General features: G+C 44.0%; 1 long non-coding RNA gene across 1 annotated transcript; it reads right to left on the reverse strand.

Moving 5' to 3' along the window:
* Nucleotides 1-213: 213 nt before the first annotated feature.
* On the reverse strand, nucleotides 214-17,955 carry LOC132646499 (uncharacterized). The gene is made up of 3 exons (XR_009584796.1): nucleotides 17,827-17,955; nucleotides 4,398-4,496; nucleotides 214-317 (listed from the first exon to the last, which is right to left on the reverse strand). It is a non-coding gene; the product is annotated as an uncharacterized LOC132646499 (long non-coding RNA).
* Nucleotides 17,956-19,452: the final 1,497 nt, after the last annotated feature.

Raw genomic sequence — 19,452 nt, forward strand, 5'->3', positions numbered from 1 at the left:
AGCATCTCCAAGAGATAGGACGCTCCTAAGCAGAAACTCTTTCGGAAAGAAAAACCTTAGGACCTGGCACACCAGGTGTGAGCTTCCTATGAGCACTGTAAGTAACCATAAAATTGGTGACTTAAACAACACAGAAAAATTGTTTTGATTATGTTTAGGCCCAACATTGAAATGGTTCTCACCAGGCACCAGCTTCTTTCCTGAGGCTCCAAATAGGGGGCTGTGGCCATCCTCATTCGACACCAGCAGTCGTGGGTGTACTCTCTCCGGAGACTCCATTTCTCTCTGCCAGTCATGGCTCTGTCCACCCAGTAGAGCTAGAAAGGTGTTCATCTTTTAGGACTCAGAGGATCAGATCAGGCTCACCCGTATAGTCTAATAAGCTGCCCATTCTTGGGTTCCAAACTGAATCAGCTGAAAAGGACCAGTTGCTGTGCCTGGTAACATATTTACTTCTGAGAATTTAGATTCTCAGCATATGAGGAGCACCTCTCTGTTACCACAGGGAATGTCAATACTTTCCCTGCCCTACCACAACCCAGAGGCATGATGTACTCAACACACCCAACAAGGATCACTCAACATAAACAGGATCATCTCCTTGGGGTTCCTTGGGTTTGGGGTGGAGGAGAGTAAAGAAACCCATCTTCCACTATGGCTCTGTGAAGTGAATATAAGCAATGCATTTTACTGGTATAGATTCATAACTGAAGCCAGAACAGAGGTTAGGAGTATCAAGTTAGGAATATTTAGGTAAAACAATACTACAAATATTTTGCATGTGTGTAGTGTGTTTTCACATGTGTGTGCATGTGTATGAAAGGACACCTTCTTGTGTGTGCATGCATACACACTTGCATGCCCATGAGTATATGTCCACATGCATGAGCATGCGTGTGGAAGCCAGAAGTTCACTTCGGGGGTCTCCCTCCACTGTTATCCACATTACAAATTAAGGCAAGGTCTTTCACCTGTATCAAGAATATGGCTACCCATCGTCCTACAGGAATCCCTGTCTCTGCCTCCCATGCACTGGAATTACCAGAGGGTTGTTAAAAACATGCCAGCATCTACACAGGCGCTGGGTATCCAAACTGAAGCCCTCACCCTTTTTTGGCAGAAGCCTTATCAGCTGAGCCAACTCCTTAGCCCAATAGCATGGATTTTGATGCAGCAGCTTGATGGATAGAAATATTTAGCTGCACACAAATTACACTTGTCACGTATATTTCGCTTCAGATCAGTCTTACAGGAGACATGAACTTGATCACTCAGAAAATGCAGTTCCTTAAGCAGCTGAGTAACATGTTGTGGCTTTTTGAAAACAAACTGATAACTCAGGTTCCTGAGGGCAGACATGTCAAGTCAGCAAGGCACAGGGCACTTCCCCTTCATTAGCTGCCCTGGGCACTGCCACCAGTATAATGAAGGGAACTGATAATCTTCAACCAGAGGTGAAGACAGGCCGGATCCTTGCACTCTTCGCTCTTCAAATCCCCTCTCCACAAAGATCCTTGGCTACACCAGAAGAGAGATGGCATCCATCCTCTGTGCCCCTTAGAAACACTTCCTTAGAAACCCTGGGTTCAGCTAACCCCTCTCCATCCTTCTATGGAGATAACTGAACGTTCCTATCTCAGAAAATGCCATCAGGAACAGTATTCTTTCCAATTAAACACAGTTTTCAGAGGATGTGTGGTTATTTCTCAGTGATTCATGGTACACACCTGCCTTTAGTGGAAGGCCCTCAAGAAAATCTAACAAATGTTTCCAAGCACCTACTATGTACCACAGGAGTCGTCTCCGCCATAGTTACAATAAGTACATCCAAATCTATATCTATACCTGTCTATCACTATATCTCTGCCTGGAGAAGAGGCAGGGTGCTCATGATTCAACCTTTAGCTATTTAAAGTAAAGATTAGCTGGGATTGTTTTATAGAAATATTCCCCGGATTGAATATTTCCATCATAGAGGAAAGCTAGGACCCTGCATGGAGAGGACCTAGAACCCCTGCTCAGATGTGGCTGATTGGCAGCGCAGTCTCCATGTGGATCTCCAAGTGAGGGGAACATGGACTGCCTCTTTCTTGAACTCAGTTGCCTGCTCTTTGATCACTTGCCCCTGATGATACAGCCTTGCCAGGCCATGGAGGAAGAGGATCCAGGCAGTCCTGATGAAACTTAACAAGCTATGGGCAGATGGCAATGATGGAGAACTCCCTTTTCAGTTGACTATGGGAAGGGGATGGAGGTAAGTGGGAGGGAGAGTGGGACTAGAAGGAGTTGAGAGAAGGGGCTTCAATCAGGATATATAATGAATAAATTGTGAAATATATTAAATTAAAAATTTTAAAAAAATATTCTAGAAGTAAGCAAGTCAAAAATCTCAAGACTTCTCCCTCATTCCAAAGGGGCAGTCTGGGGAGCAGCAATTTTCAAGACCCATTCTGAGAATAACAGTGACATAGAATTTTAAGGTAGTGGAGAAGAAATGGGGAGGAAGTTATGCTCATTTGAGACCTGGACCTTTATGAGAACAGAAGCCGGGGCATAACACCGAGATCTTTCAGAATAAGCAGGAGATGAGTTGTTTTTCACAGGGTACCAGGGAGTCAACAGCAGATCCCCGGCTCTCCCCCCACCCCATAGTGACTCTCTTCTTTTCTTCACTTATAGATGCCATGCGATCCTTAGAATAGGAACTACCCACCTAGCTGACACCAACCTTCAAAGCTGGCAGCAGGCTTTCTGCCCCACAGAGAGGATAAGATATACACTTCTTACTATCCTGTCATACAACCATTCAGGGGAGATCTCTTTGTGAACCAGGAACTCGCTGGATCAGTGTCTCACCCATCCTGAGGTGGGCTTGCACAGATCTCATAAGCAGCCCCCACCTACTCTACCTCTCCTTGCACAGATACAGGAGAATCTACTTTCCTTGTCCATGCATACAGGAGATGCAGCTACAGCAGGCCTTTCTGTAAGAGCTCTGATTAAAATGTGCATGCGTCGCTCTGTTCTGAGCATAGGAGAAATTGCTTCTCAAAGCAATTTAAAAGAACAAAGGAAGTCAGAGCCAAGCTGATGCCTGCCTTTAAACCTCATCTAATCTGCTTTTAATCTTTATAGTTTTTAAACTCCAGGTTGTGAAGCCTTTGACACAGTGTGTTATCCCTGGATTCATTCTCTTCCTGGGTATAATTTCTGAGAGACAAACAGCTTGAACATCATAAAGACAGAATAAATCACAGCCTGGGCTGTCATCTCCCTTTGCTGGGCATTAGGCTAAGCCACTGAATGGCTCTACCCAGCATACTTGCAAAAGCTCTTCCTTTGCATATTAACTTTTATGAATGCTCTGTCTCTTATCTTGAGGACTGAAGAGGAACCACCAGGTTAGGAAGTATCCTACTTGACAGCTAAATATTCTTTTCATTAACTTAGTAGTGAGTAGGCCTAAGTAGCCCTTTCCTTTCCTTTGAGTTCCTGTCTTTCTACTAGTTTTTCCATTAATAAATAGTACAGGATTCGGGAAATAGCTATGTCCTCAGTGGATCTGAGGGAATTTATTCTTGGCTTCTGTGCAGAATAGCATGATGACAAAGTTGGTATCTCCATCTAACACTACCGATGCACACTCTGAAGACACAGAGTGCAGTAAACATCCTCAATTCGAGGCTATCCTCCTGTGACTCCTCCCCAAATATCTCCAGGATAAGCAACTCTGGAGATAGTCACCAAAAGACAAAGGGAAAGGTTTTTACTGTGCTCTGCCAAGTAAGGCTGAAGGTATGCTGGGAGCTTAGGATGGCTAATTCCTTGAAGAAGCAGGTTTGCTAATAAAGGTTGGTACCAAGCCCTTTCATTCATACAGTCTGGCCAAAATCATCAACAGTTTCCCCTTTGATCACTTTCCCAAATATCTTGGCAGAGCATCCTTCCCTCTTGTTAACAAGGGGGTAGGGTAGAGGTTCCCAGTAGGGAAGTCAATTGCAGAACAATTAACAGTCTCCACACAAATACACACAGAGCAGGAAGCCCTCCCTACACCTCTTCTAGCCCTGCAGTGGATGGTGTCTTCTGTTTTTGCAAGATGAGTGAGTATCAAGTTGCACAGATTTCTGTTCATTTGGCAACCACAATGCAGGTCCTCCTGGAATAGAGGCATCACCCTCTTTACACACAGTCGTGTGCTGGTCTGCAAGAATAGCTCACTTAGTCTGTGCCCTCAGACTCCAATTTCTCTTTTCATTAGCTCAGTTCAGTTTTCTAACACTCTCTCTGACTGTGTGAGCTGTGACGTTCTGGTATTCACCCTGTCCAAACTTGCCCCTTCTACACCCTTCCTTTTCAGACACTGTTCAATTAATTCCTGCTTCTTTTTCATTTACCTCAGCTTCTTTAGAACGTACTGGATCCAGTGCCAGCTCCTCTCTGGTCTTCTCCACCCAGGCCTGTCTCCAATGTTGCTGCAGAGATCTCTGGGACTTCTGGCAGGGCAGAAGAGCATACCATTTGCATCAGCTGTTTGTTGGCTCAGAAATAACTCCCTTTATGTGATATAGGCTAATTGAGGGAGTTCTTGGACTCTGAATCTAAACTCAAGAGTTTTTCTGCTCCCAAATCTCACTTAAAGTTTCTTGGTTGTTTATTCCTCAACCACAATAAAAGAAAATGCATATTTTATAAATTCATTTCATGGTCTAATTAGATTAGAAATATCTTCATTAATGGGAAAAGGAAGTAGTCATAATTGGATGCAACTCAAGTCGTATGAGTGTGTGTGTGTGTGTGTGTGTGTGTGTGTGTGTTTCATTACTGAGTTTGTATTCACTGTTAGAAGGCAATTACCTGATCATGGGTCTGTGATGCTTCTCGGTGTTAGTCAGTCCTCTCTTTTTGATTCCTCTGTCAACACTAAATCCTGAGCCAACACTAAGATCCAACAGAATTCAATTGTCTTCCCAGTGGGCCCTGAGAACAATACCTTCTATTCGGCCTGCATCTCTGATCTGGAGATGCTGCTGAGCGTTTATTACTCAGCTTTCTCACTTCCAGCTTCCAGGCGTCCACCTCCAGGAAAGAAAGGCTCCATCCAAAGCACTGCTAAGCTCTTGGCTCATTCAGGCTGGCTGATCTCTTCCCATCTGCTCTATCCTGACAGCAGATGTTGCCAATCAATCAACCTCAATGTGTTACAACCTTAGGCAAGGTACTCCCACTTCTCCCAAGGCTCCCAACTATTCAAACAGCCCCAGAATCCAAAACATTCCTGACTAGCTCACTGTCTCAAGGAAGTTGCTGCCACACCCTCATTAGGCATTTGACCTACGCCAAACCTAACTAGCTATCCAAATCCGAAGGGCACAAGCAATCATTAAATAAAGGTCCTTGTGCTCTTTTACTGAACAAATCACACTGCAAATTCAGTCTGTTCCCAGCGGCCTGCTTCCTCACCTCCACCAGCTTGCCCCAAGATGGAAGGCTGGCTTTGCAAGCCCTTTGTCTCAGAAAAGCCCTGGACAAAATGAGCCACCGCCCACCTGGAAGTTAGGAGAGGGAACTACCTTGAGTTCTCTGTAGTAGTCTCAGAGCTTGTGTATCCTCAGCATCCTGACTATAAGGAGGAAGTAGAGCTCTGAACTTCCTGGCAGTTCACACTTTGGGAGGAAGAGGACTGTAATTGCACACAGTGAATCACAGGAGGCTGTAGAATGGCTTTTAAAGCACCACTGTTTAGAAGAATCTCCCAGCAGCAGGTAAACTATATTTGACTGTCAACTCCAGGAGGAAGATTCATCCACGCCAAAGAAGACTTCTGTCCCACTAGCAATGACAAAACTGAGAAAGAAGAATAAGGGAGCAAAGTCTCCCTGGTGGAGAGAACTACTGAACATCCAAGGCTTCTAAAAATCTGACATGTGCAAGCAAAGATGTGGGGGTTTTGTTCCAAGTTCAGGTTGGTTTGTGGAGTCTGGATGCTACCTGAGAGTGCATTTTAACAGCTATCCCATGATGCCCATGCTTCTAGCTCCAAGTCCATGCTTTAGAGGCAAAATTACTGAGTCCTGTCCCTCACATGCCTCATATGGTCTGAGCCCACCCAGCAGATGCTGATTCAGAACACCTGGGTTGTGGCTCTAGCATTAGTTTTACAACAACCTTTATGGTATTTCTTATGAATGGAATAATCTTGGTCTTGTGCTAAACCCCTCAGGTCAACTCTGGGGAGAGCTTGAACCCCAAACAGGGGCCACAGCTGAGTAGGCAACACTGGGTCTGTAGTGATGTGCACTTGCCTGTCTGTTCTGGAGAACAGGCCCATGGGGCTGGCTCTTCAGGCACGAGACTCTGGCTACCTGAGGCAGACAGGGACTGCCTTTAGGTAGACATGATCTTCTAAAAGCTCATGTGGGAGATGCAGCAGGACAGGAAGTCCTGCTGTAAGGGCCAACAGGAAGGTCTTCCAAAATGAAAAAGTCTCCAGTCTTTTTTTTTTTTTTTTTACTCTTGTAGGTCACTGGGCTTAAAGCTCAATGAGAGTCAGAAGCAGAGAGAGAGAAAAAAAAGAGAGAGATACACATACCACAGAGAAAGCATTTGTATTGCTTGGTATCAGGTGTAGATTCACCATAAGACATTTTGAATCTTTCACTGTAGGAATGGAGTTTCCAGCTGTCAAAGAATTGACATGGATTTACTGTACTAAAAGCCTTTGGGTGAGAGCTGAGCTGATTCACATGCAACGTAACAATCGAGGAGGAGATGGGAGAGAGCCAGAGAAAATCTAGTTTTCCCTGCGTAACCTGATTCACTTATGGAAACACACCTTGGATCTTTGAGAACACAGAAGCTGGGGTGGGGATGGAGGTGGGACAGCATTTATAAACCCAGCCCCATACTGGATGCCCTACTGACATTATTTCATTTGAAAACGATCCTCTGTGGCAGGTGTTATTGCTTTCATTTTTCATGGAAAGAAACCAAAGCCCAGAGAATTTAAGCAAGCTTTCATTTCACATGGCTAACAAGACTGAAATCCAGTGTCCCCCATGATCTGTGCCTCTACTTGACTGCATGCCTGTGATTAACAGTATGTCACTTTGCCCCCTCTGATGGTTCAGTTCCCCCATGGAGCTGAGGGAATAAGGGAATACGCCATAACTCCAGGAGCCTCCTAACTACTTCCAGTCCCCTAGCTTTGCTCTGGGGCCATCTGTTTTCTGCAAAAGCACATGCTAGGTCTTCTGAAAATCTAAATGTGATCAAGTGACATAGAGAACTATTTTTCTCTCCCCAGCTCCTACTCTTAAGTGCTCAGAGGGCTGGGTCCAAGAGGTAGAGCACTTGCCACAGACACACCTGAGGACCTGGATTTAGATCTCCAGCTTCTACAGCAGAACCAGATGTGGATACAGGTGTCTATGATAGCATCATTCCTACTGCTAGAACTCCAGCTTCTATAGCAGAACCAGATGTGGATACAGGTGTCTATGATAGCATCATTCCTACTGCTAGAACTCCAGCTTCTATAGCAGAACCAGATGTGGATACAGGTGTCTATGATAGCATCATTCCTACTGCAAATTGGAAGACAAACAGGAGTATCTCTGGAAGCTCATAGGCCAGCAAGAATGGCATATAGAGGCTGAGGTTGTCCTCTGACCTCCACAGTTACACCATGACATACATCTTTCTACACATGTACACATTAACAAAAACATACATACACTCATACACACATATACACTTACATAAACAAAAACATACCTACACATATATACACATCACATACATGCACACACATAAATACACACACACACACACACACACACACACACACATACACTCACACAGATACATACACAGTATGCTAGGGTATTCAGTATAGTGGACAATGGAATTTATTGAAATAGGATAGTTGTATTATTATTATTATTATTAACATTGTTATCACTATTAATTAGAACAACTAGGTATTATTTGCAAAGAGCCTTTGCTGAGTTGTCTGCCTCAGGGAGACGATATATTTGCTCTGTGTTAAGTAGCCTAGCATAATAAATGGTTGTATTAATCTTTAATCAAGATAAGTTCAAATGAGGCTTAAAACCTCACTTGTAAAGATTGGGAAAAAGCATTCCTGTTTTGGAGTTCCTCCCTGAAGTTACATATTTACTAAAGTTCTAAGAATAGAGTAGGCGAATTTACATGGTGCCCAGGAAAGGAAAGAGCTCCAGTCCTCTATCCTTTATGGCTACCATGAAATTGTTCATTGATTCGTTTAACAGTTTGATTGAGCCTAAGGGATTGTGTTAAGTTAAAAAAAAAAAAAAGCCGGACCCCCAAATAGCTATGATTGTATGATTTCATTCATAAGACATCTATAAAAGGTAAAATTGTAACAATTGAGAATACAGTAGTTCTTCTCAGGTAGGGACAAAAATGGATTAGAAAAGGAAGGAATAAATTGGCATAGAATTCACCAGTATACTATTTTTGTCTCCAAATGGTTGTATAAATTTTTTCTATTTTAAATTGAATTGGATATTAAATGACTATTTTTCAGAGAAAAGTTTTAGAATGATAGGAGCATCTGATAGGTATCAGAGAAAGGGACAAACAATTCCTTGGATCTGTTGAGAACTGTAGAATTTTTTTTTTTTTTTATTAATTACAGTTTATTCACTTTGTATTACAACTGTAGTCCCCTCCCTCATTCCCTCCCTACCCCACACTTCCTCCCTCCTCTCCTCCCATGTCCCTCCCCAAGTACACTGAGAGGGAACTGTAGAATTTTATATCTTAGAGAAAAACACTAACACATGAGCTACAAAGTATTTTTTTTTTTTTTTTAAGAAAAAGCAATCAGAATGCTGGGGAATCCAAGCTGAAATAGAAGCTGTGAAGATGAATCTAACATCTGTAAATGTCTGACATAATTGCTTTCTAGAGAACAGGGGAGGAGGAGATGACCCAAGACACATCACAAGTAGAGTTTAAATGAGAAATTACAAGAGGAGAGAAAAGGAAATGACAGAGGTGCTATCCTTCAGTTGTTAAAGCTCTTTATCATGAGGTCACAGGTGAGCAACTCTACAGCTGCTTTGTAAGTAGGCTGGGGTGAGATAGAGCAGTAAATAGATGGTTTGGAGAAGCTGTCTTTTAAGCACAGAAGCCTCCAGTAGGCTGTTCATTGGAGGCATCAACGTCTAGCCATGCTTAGCCTCACGGGTAATCAGAAATAAGCGGACTCAGAAGCAACGGCAGGTAACGGCCAACGTGTGAGTATCATACACATATATCGTTTATGGTGGTTTGAATAGAAATGGCTCCCGGGGACTCAAGTGTTTGCCTGGCCCAGTGGGTGTGGCCCTATTAGGAGGTGTAGCCTTGTTGGAGTAGGTGTGGCCTTATTGGAGAAAGTGTGTCACTGTGGGGACACGTTTTGAGGTCAGTTATGCCCAAGCTCAGCCCTGTGTGGCACACAATCTCCTTGTACTGCCTGCAGATCAAGATGTAGAACTCTCAGTTCCTTCTCCAGGACCATGTCTGCCTGTCTGCTACCCTGCTTCTCACCATGACGATAATGAACTAAACCTCTGAAACTGTAGCTTCAATGAGATGTTTTCCATTATAAGGGTTGCCATGGTCATGGTGTCTCTTCACAGCAATAAAATCCTAACTAAGACATCTTCCCTTCAGAATCTAGATGTTTCTTCTCAAAGAACCCCAAATCAATGCCCCTCTAGAACTAAGAATCACTTCCAGTGTCTGGACCTTGATTTCAGAATACTATTCTATGATTTTAAAAAAAAGGAAGCTGAGCTCCATAGGGACATGGCTACCCCTAGGGCTCTGGCAGGAAAAGCTCAAGTTAATTCTGGAGCTCTTGGCATTATGAGGAAGTGAGGAAGTTCCCCAAAAAGGACTGAATGGGGGGTGTCTGAGGGATCTAAGAGCTAAACCAGTAGAACCTCAGTGACCAAAGGTGTGGAAACGTAGGCAAAACCATAACAGCAATGTTTGTGGTTGCACTGCAGACTGTGGACCAAATACAAGCATGAGTACCCAAACATAAATTAACAAATGACAAATAAACAAATAAATAAATAAATAGGTAAAGAAACAAAATGCAGTAGAATTGTGGATAGATACAAATACTCTTCCACGCAGAGGGCAAAGGCACTGATTCCTACAGGTGGAGTTGGAGACAGGAATAATAGCGACTGAACCAGGTTGTCAGGATTATCATTAGTGGGGGCCATTGTGTGCTAAGGCCGCTTCATCCCTGAGCAGTTCCCAGCACTGATAGCTCCTGATTCAGCCACCCAAGGCCACCTTAAAGAACGTTCTACAGAAACACAGCCAGTACTACTCAAAGCTCACTGGCATGAAAATGAGAGATGACTGGGAGGTGGAAACTATGGAAATGTGGCTCTTTAAATGAGGCTCCCGGATTGTTATTGGATCAGAAGATGTCATTACTGGAAAAATTGGAGCAACTCTCTTGTATGTTCATTGATGTGGGGGAGGGGAGGAGAAGGCTTGTACATTATCAGGAAAGCAGAAGGAGTTCTCACAAGCCTTTTGGTTTGTGCTGACTGCTGCCCCAACATTCCCGTCAATGTCAATGTCTACCTAATTGATTCAAAGGCAGACAGTTCATTCACTCAAAGTCACACATGGACAAGGTTTATAGTGGTCATCAGACACCCCTACCCTCCTGAGGGCTGCAGGACGTGAGCAATCCAGTCTGGCTCTGTCAACAGAGCCACATGCTAGGAACACCTGGAAAAACAGAGATTCGCTCATTTCCATCTGAATTTGAAAGTCCCCTGAAATTGCTCATGGAGTGGAGAATCAGAATGGGGATGTCTTCTTGACTGGCCTTGTGTCAGCAGTGACTCTGAGGCTGCTTAGATTAGGTTCATGGAGTTCTGCATCCTTTCTTCATGGACAAGCATTATCATTATCCCCCACAGTCAACCTCTGCTCTGAACCCCTGTACATCCCTAGCCTAAAATTTGTGCTGTATTCAAGTATGGTCTTGAACTTCTGATCCTCCTGCTTGTGCCTCCTCACTGCCGGAATCATAGGCATGCAATGCCATGTCTGGTTTGCACAGTGCTGGGAACTGGACCCGTGGCATCACTTACATAGACAGCTGAACTACATCCCACAGATCCTCTACAGGGCCCATTATAATGGGCCAGCCTCTGGATACAAACCAATCCCTTTAACATTTATTTAAAGAGAAATCCGATAAACTCGAGATTTTTAATTTTCACCCATTCATGCCTAATGAGTTCTTCCTTTTTTTTTTTACTAAATACCAATTTTTTTAACTTTTATTAGTTACACTTTATTTACTTTATATCCCCCCATAAACCTCTCCCTCCTCTCCTTCTAAACCCACCTTCCCTCCCCCTTCTTCTGCATGCCCCTCCCCAAGTCCACTGATAGGGGAGGTCCCCCTCTCCTTCCTTCTGATCTTAGTCTATCAAATTTCATTAGGAGTGGCTGCATTGTCATCTTCTGTGGCCTGGTAAGGCTGTCCCCCCCTCAGGGAGAAGTGATCAAAGAGCAGGCCAATCAGTTTATATCAGAGGCAGCCCCTCTTTCCATTACTATGGAACCCACTTGGACACTGAACTGCCATGAGCTACATCTGTGCAGGGGTTCTAGGTTATCTCCATGCCTGGTACTTGGTTGGAGTATGAGTCTCTGGAAAGACCCCTGTATTCAAATTTTCTGGTTCTGTTGCTCTCCTTGTGGAGTTCCTGTCCTCTCCAGATCTTACTATTTCCCACTTCTTTCATAAGATTCCATGCACTCTGCCCAACAGTTGGCCATAAGTCTCAGCATCTGATTTGATAGTCTGCAGGGCAGAGCCTTTCAGAGGCTCTCTGTGGCAGGTTCCTAAATTGTTTCCCATTTTCTTCTTCTTCTGATGTCCATCCTCTTTGCAGAGTTAAACAGAGAATTCTCGATAAAAGAATATCGAATGGCAGAGAAACACTTAAAGAAATGCTCAACCTCATTAGCCATCAGGAAAATGCAAATCAAAACAACCCTGAGATTTCACCTTACACTCATCAGAATGGCCAAGATCAAAAACTCAAGTGACAACACATGCTGGAGAGGTTGTGGAGAAAGGGGAACCCTCCTCCACTGCTGGTAGGAATGTAAACTTGTACAACCACTCTGGAAAGCAATCTGGCGCTTTCTCAGATAACTAGGAATAGTGCTTCCTCAAGATCCAGATATACCACTCCTAGGCATATATCCAAAAGAGGCTCAAGTACACAATAAGGACATTTGCTCAACCATGTTTGTAGCAGCTTTATTTGTAATAGCCTGGAAACAACCCAGATGCCCCTCAACTGAAGAATGGATATAGAAATTGTGGTACATCTACACAATGGAATATTACTCAGCAATGAAAAACAAGGAAATCATGAAATTTGCAGGTAATGGTGGGACCTGGAAAGGATCATCCTGAGTGAGTTGTCCCAGAAACAGAAAGACACACATGGTATATACTCACTCATATAGACATATAATATAGGATAAACCTACTAAAATCTGTACATCTAAAGAAACTAATCAAGAGGGAGGACGCTGACTAAAATGCTCAATCCCCATCCTGAAAGGCAAAGAGTTCGTCCTTTAAGCCATCTTTCTCCTGTGCCTGGCTGCATTTTCCAGGCAGAAGATATCTATTTAGTCTACACTCAAGTGGGGAATGCATAGCAGCAATAGTGACATGATTCTTTACATTTTGTTTGCAAACTGTGCGCCAGGCACATCCCATGAAATTCGCCCAGCACTCCCCTCCCCACCCCACACCCAGGCCATTACCACCTTCATATGCTAGATCAAGAAACAGAACCTAAAAGCCAAGGAAAACAAAAAAAGCAAAGTGGGTCAATTAGGACACCCACACAAGCTCACTGGGTGGAGGGAGGTGGGACATTTGGTCCACATGCATTTGGCACATGGTTCCCCAGAGCCCTAGCTGAGTCAGCGCAGTGATTCTTGGTAATATTAGAAAATGAGTTTGAGAGCAAAATCTGTTTTCTAACCCATTTCTGCTGGAAGGTTTTTTTGTTTTGTTTTGTTTTGTTTTGTTTCTTGCTTGACTCCAGCTTTCTAACACAAGGCTGAGTATATGATTATCTGATTCTACTTCTCTGAGCATCCCACCTTCTCAGGGCTGAGAATCTCTGCCCTAATCTTTAACTGGGATGTTGCCTGACTGGAAAGTTCTGATGTCAGAGTTTTCTTCTATTTCTCTGTGAAGTTGTCTTTCTTCTTTTCAGACTATTGACTTTATTAGTAGTTGGGGGTTAAATAAAAGCAGCCATTGTACTTTGGCAAATGCTTCTGTTTGTTCCCTTTTCTATTACCTTTCTTTTTTTTAAAGATTTTATAATTTTACCAGATATACCATATATCTGCTTGGGCTGGGCAGATAATCCTACCTATGCTGTCTCATGTCTCCCAGGCCCCATCCCATGTCCTCTGCTTTACCCAGTCTTATATAGGCTACCTTCTATCCACAATCCCAAGATACTTGCTTGTGTTGTTCTGGGCCATTCTTTTCCTATGCCATTGTCGGAGTCCTTCCTCCCTGCCCACAGAGTTCTTTTCCACAGTAACTCATCATGGCTTCCTCTTTCTTCCTCCTCCTGTACTTTCTCCTTCCTAAGGTCCTCTCTGTCCTCTATTAGTTTTCTTTAGAAATATACTCTGAACTAAAATCATTGTCAATCTATTCCACAATCACTTATAACAGTTATCTGTTGTTTCTACCTGCTTGTCTGTGGTGGACACTTTTTGTTTCCCATAGCATACCTCGTAGTTAATTAACTGATTAGCCTGCTCACTGTTTGCTGGTGACCTCCTGTATGAGGTTTCCTTGTGGCTGGTACCGACAAAGGATGGAAAAGCTAGAATCTCCTCTTCGTGTGAGCTTTCTGTGAGCTGGGACAGGGACTGCACCATGAAAGGGAGACAGGCGAAGAGCTTCAACCTGAGGGAGAGGCTGCAAGTTTCTAGGGCAAGAAAAGAAAGCAGAGCCAAGGATGGGTAACTCAACCCAGGTCACATGGTTCCACTTGGCCATGTTTGTACAGGGACGTTCTTTTATGGTGTTTTAAGAGTCCACCGAGTGATACCAAGGAGCAAACAACAGTTAAGACATCAGAGCTCTATTGCAACTTCCTGTGCTGTGTGCATGTGTAAGCATGTGAATGTACATGGATGTGGGCATGTGTGAGTGTGTGCATGTGTGTGTGTGCGCGCGTGACTGTGTGGTGTCTGTGTGTGTTTGTGTGCATGTATCCTTTAGGAGGGCAATAGAACATGAACGGCATGGAGAACAAACCAGAGCCCACAGAGAGCAGCGTGTCTAAGCAATCCCCCAAAGTATCAGACACAGTGATTCTAGGCAAGCTCACGCTGCCTCTTCCACTCCTGTTTCCTTGATCTGCTACCAAGCAACAAGCTTTTCAATACATTCTCCTCTGGATTCGGGACCATAGGGACAGATTTCCTAGAATACTTTGATCCCCAAATCAGGCTAGCAGATGGCCTGCATGTTAAAGACACGGCCTGCTACATCATTCTTGCAGTTGCTTTTAGGTATTTCACTGATATTCTAAACAACGCTATTTGAAAAACACTCCTGGAGGTGGCCCCCTTCCCACCCTCAGACAGATGAGAAAGTCTCAGGCCAGAGAGCTTTAATCTCGTCCTGATGGAATAAACAGAGCCTGCCTTAAAATCCAGGGCTCAGCATAACCGCTTTATTTTTACGCTTCGCCTTTAAACCTCCTGAAAGTGTCTTTAAAAGCAGCCATGAGGTCCTCTGGGACCCCTGGGTGGGGTATGCTGAGCACAGAGCTAATGGCAGATTTCATGGAAGTCGGGCTTTGTAGCAAACCTATTTGAATTTGTGCATAAGCAAGGCACAGTGTAGGCTTGCAAACTATTCTCCAGAAACTGCAGTGTCATTCTGTATCCTATTTTTACAAGGACGCAGTCTAAATGGAGAATAAGTTTCAGAAAGCTGCAAAGAGCAGACTGCAGTAATTTCAGCCTAGGTGAGCTGGAAAAAAAGAGCCTCTGAGATGGGCCATAAATCCAAGCTATTTTATAGGCCTCCTGCTTCTATTCCTGCACCCATTCAAAGAAAAACCTAATTTGTTTTGTGAAAATTGGAAAAAAACAAAACAGTACAGAATGTGAAAGTAGACCTCAAAGACACAACCACTACCCAGGCAGAATTCTCTGGGCCTCCAGAGTCTGCCTACTCAAAGCATACAGCGTCTAACTCAGGCAAATTCTGCCATTGGCTCTTTCCTAAGGGTACATGGGGTGGGAGTGAGAACCGAAGTTTGGTGCCCAGGACCCATGTGATCACTCACAACTGCCTGTAATTTCAGCTCCAGGAAGAATCTAGCACCTTCTTCTGGCCTCGTTGGACACCACATACATCCTATACACGCATAAATACAAATAAAGTCTTCATGGTCATAGCCTATGTACTTCCCTGTACATGCCATGCAGCAGGTCCCCCCTAGCCTGAACCAGCGCCCTTGCCCCCACCCCCACCCCTGCCAAGACTAAGAAAAGTATTTACCCAAAGCTTTGTGCTTCAGAGAAGCGTCAGAGAGCTCGGGGTAAATACACTGCTCTAAAGCCAAAGATAAACGAAAGGGCATCCAGCTAGAAAGTCAAAAATGATTACAGAACTCTCCTCTAAGGATGATAAAGGCACGGGCTCACTCTTCCAACTGTGCAAACAAGACACCTCAATCATCAGTGTACCAGAGCCACAGTTATCCCAAACAATGAGCTAACTTCATCTTCCTTTCTGTAATCCACAGAGAGTTTTCCCCCATTGTTCAGCAAGGTACACCAGGCTTCCTGCCTGAATCCCCATCCGGTTATTAACACACTCAGCAGCATTACAGGGTTACCTTAAAAGGCTGGTGAGTCAGGTCTAAAATGAAGGGCGTATTTTCCAGTCAGGTGGCTGCTTGCCTTCATTCATGTGTCCTTTCACTAGTTCAATATGGTCAAAGGCTCCTGCAAGGGTAGCCTTTTTTTTTAAGAGACTTTTTAAGTGTAGAACAATAAAGTCCAGGATAGATGAAGAAGGACAATGCAATTTCTGAAAATTGCATCTATATAATGGCATCTGAATTATTGAGTGGTACTTGAATACACATGAAGATCATTTGGGAAGATGGAAACCACGAGGGTCTGCTGCCAGAGATTCTAAATCTGAAGGCTTAGAGGAAGCTTAGGAAATAGCATCTCCACCATGTACGGTAGGAGGATCCAGGGCAGAGCCTGACAGTGTGCTGTGCTGGTTGGTGACAGAGCTAAGAATCAATCATGTGAAAAGAGTTTCAGTTGAGGAGATTTCTAGAGCAGGTTGGCCTGCGGGCATACCTGTGGGGGACTGGCTGACTGGGAAGACCCAGCATTCCTAGTGCCTGGGCCTGGCATAGAGCTCTGGAGTGTACGGGACTGGGGAAGGGCACTGAGAGCAAGCAAGGACTTGTCTATTCTCTCTGCTCTTGGCTGTGGATGCGATGAGACTTAGTGCTTGAGTTCTTGCCGTGGCTTCCCCTCAGTGATGGACCGGAACCTGGAACCATCACTGAGTGGTTCCTCAGTGGTTGCTGAGTGGAACCTTTCCTCCTCATGCTTCACATTGTCAGATGAATTAATTAATTACAGCAACAAAATAAAGCTAAAATAGGTGCTTGCCCAATAATGGCTGTTTCAGTTGGTTATCACTTCCCATGTCACCCCAGAGAGTACAGATTGGCAACTAGTCCCCAGAGCCTCAGGTGCCCACCTGAGTCATGGAGAGCCAGGTCTGAAAACCAAGACCTTGATTCCCCAAGGCCAAATAACCTCATTACAATGTCTGGTGAATTATGGATCAGGAAAGCACGATCACGGAGGTAATTAGATGCAAAAAGCTCTGTTTTTTGTTTGTTTGTTTGTTTTTTGTTTTGTTTGTTTGTTTTTTTTTTGTGTGTGTGTGTGTGTATGTGTGTGCAGACCTGAGATAAGGATGAAGAGAAAACATTTGTAAGAAGGGACAGAAAAGAAGATGTTTTCCTTATTACCACAATGCCCAGTGATTCATCCCCAAACTTTTCAAAGGGTTCCCAGAGGCTGTGCTCTCTGCATACCCAGCTCTGACCTAGCCACTCAGGAGATGTTGGATCTCCCCTATTCCCAAAATGTAAAAAAAGGTGAAGATGTTTGTTTAGGTATTGGCTCTACACCTCTCCCTTCTGTTGTCTTCTTGATCGCTGGCTCTCGGCTGTTTCACTGTGGGATTACAGTTACAAACAAGACCAGAAGGGTTTTCAATACTTCATTGAACCAACCATTCACAAACTGAGTTGGACTCTGGATTCTGATACTGAAGCTAATATCAATCAGAGATTTAATGTGCAGTCTTAGAAAAACTGTTCAGCTTCCTTAAGCTCTGCAAAGAAAGGGATTTGACATTTCCTCAAGGGACCCCTTGAAGATGATTTCTGAAGATCAGTGCTGCAGTAGGCACAGGGTTTATGTAAAGGCTCTGAGTTGGCCTGGATTTATGAGAGAAAATAGGGTATATTGCAAGACTGGTGGCATAGGCCTGTCTTCTCACTTGCTGGGGAGCCTGATGCACAAGGACTGTTTGGGCCACAGAGAGCATTCAAGGCCAGAGTTGGCAACCCTTTTTCAAAACCCAAACTAAAATCAGGATAGAATGTTTCTGTGTCATACATGAGAGCTTACTTTTCAATCCCTAGGACAAACCAAAAGTGAAGCCATGAAACTGGAGGATCATGTGCATCTTGCTTCTCTGGCTCATCACAGCAAAAGCATCCACTCTTGAAAGCTCCATCCGTCTGACACAAACAACCTGATTGATTTTTTTCAAAAGGAAAATAGATCAGTCTACATGCACACACAAACACACACACACACACACCCTCTAAAGTCTTCCCTTTAAATCTAATACCCTAGTTAACTGTCAACTTGACATAGCCTAGATTCCTCTGAGAGCAAAGCTCAACTGAGCAGTTGCTTAAGTCAGAGACTGCCTTGTGTGTGGCCATGACTATGGTGAATTCTTTTGGTTATTAATTGATGCAGGAAGGTCCAGTGTGACCGGAGAGGGGGAACCTTGGCCAATATCAGCCCACGAGGGCAAAAGGGAGCAGAGGCAACACACTGATGGAGGTTCAGACAGCCCACTACTAGGATGGAATAACTTTCTGGGACTAGCTTCAGCAAGATTGCTCACCTTTACTTGGGATGAACAAAGTCTATATAGTTCTTGGGGAGTGGGTGGAGGGTTTCCAGGGTCGGTGTACACTATTAGCTAGGGCTAAAGGTGTAAGAACTGTTTTATTTACATATCTGGGATTCCAGATATTTTTCAGGCAGGTTCTTATAGGGAGAAAGGAAGTTCAACCTGCGTTTTTGGCCATGAGCTACTTGACTTCCCTTGAGGATGGGGCCCATGCTTAGAGACACTCTCCAGATGAACTCAGGCAAGGAGAAAGGGAGTCCCTGCTGAGAAAGGGAGTCCTCTATTCTGCACAGAGCTGGGGCAGGGGAGAGATGTTGAGAAATGGTGGGCTGTGACCTTAAATAGTAATGTCTTACAACAGTCCAGCCCACTGCAGGCTGTACTATCCATAAGCAGGTAGTCCTTGGCTGTATAAGAAGTTAATTGAGCATGAGTGTGCAGGCCAGCGAGTAAGCCAACAAGCAGCATCTTCCATGGTTTCTTCCATTGAGTTCCTACCCTGACTTCCCTCAATGTTGGCCCATGATCTGGAAGTATAATCCAAATAAACCCTTTCCTCCCCTAACTTGCATTTGGTGTTTTTCACAGCAACAGAATAAAACTAGAATGGCAAATGACCTGAAAGCCAGGGTTCGTATCTGATTTCTTGTCTTTTGTCAGTCTCTGATGCTCAGCATGTTATAGGCACTTTCATAACTATTCGTTGAACTAAACAAAAAGTGAAAGGATGAGTGACTGAATGAATACGTGAACGAATGAGTAAGAAATATGACTTGGAACTGAGGCTGAGTCACAAAGGATAATAAAGGAACAAAGGCTGAAAGAAAGGGTGTGACACAGAGATGTTGGGTAAGGATGCATGAACTCTACAAAGAGAAGCAGCAAACCAGGAGCATCTGTGCTGCTATGCTCTGGGAGCATGAGGGATGTGTAAAGTGGGAGGGAACAGTCACAGGATGGGTGGACTGTTTTCAAGAGAAGCTTCTGCCTCTGAGCTCCCAGCATGAGGACTCAACATAGTGAAGACAAGACCTGAATTAAGAAAATCTAGCGTTTTCATGGCCAAGACACTCTTGTGAAAGACCAGAAGCCAAGTCTGCTCACAC

This window comes from Meriones unguiculatus, chromosome 11 (genome assembly GCF_030254825.1).
Source record: "Meriones unguiculatus strain TT.TT164.6M chromosome 11, Bangor_MerUng_6.1, whole genome shotgun sequence".
NCBI classification, from domain to species: Eukaryota; Metazoa; Chordata; class Mammalia; order Rodentia; family Muridae; genus Meriones; species Meriones unguiculatus.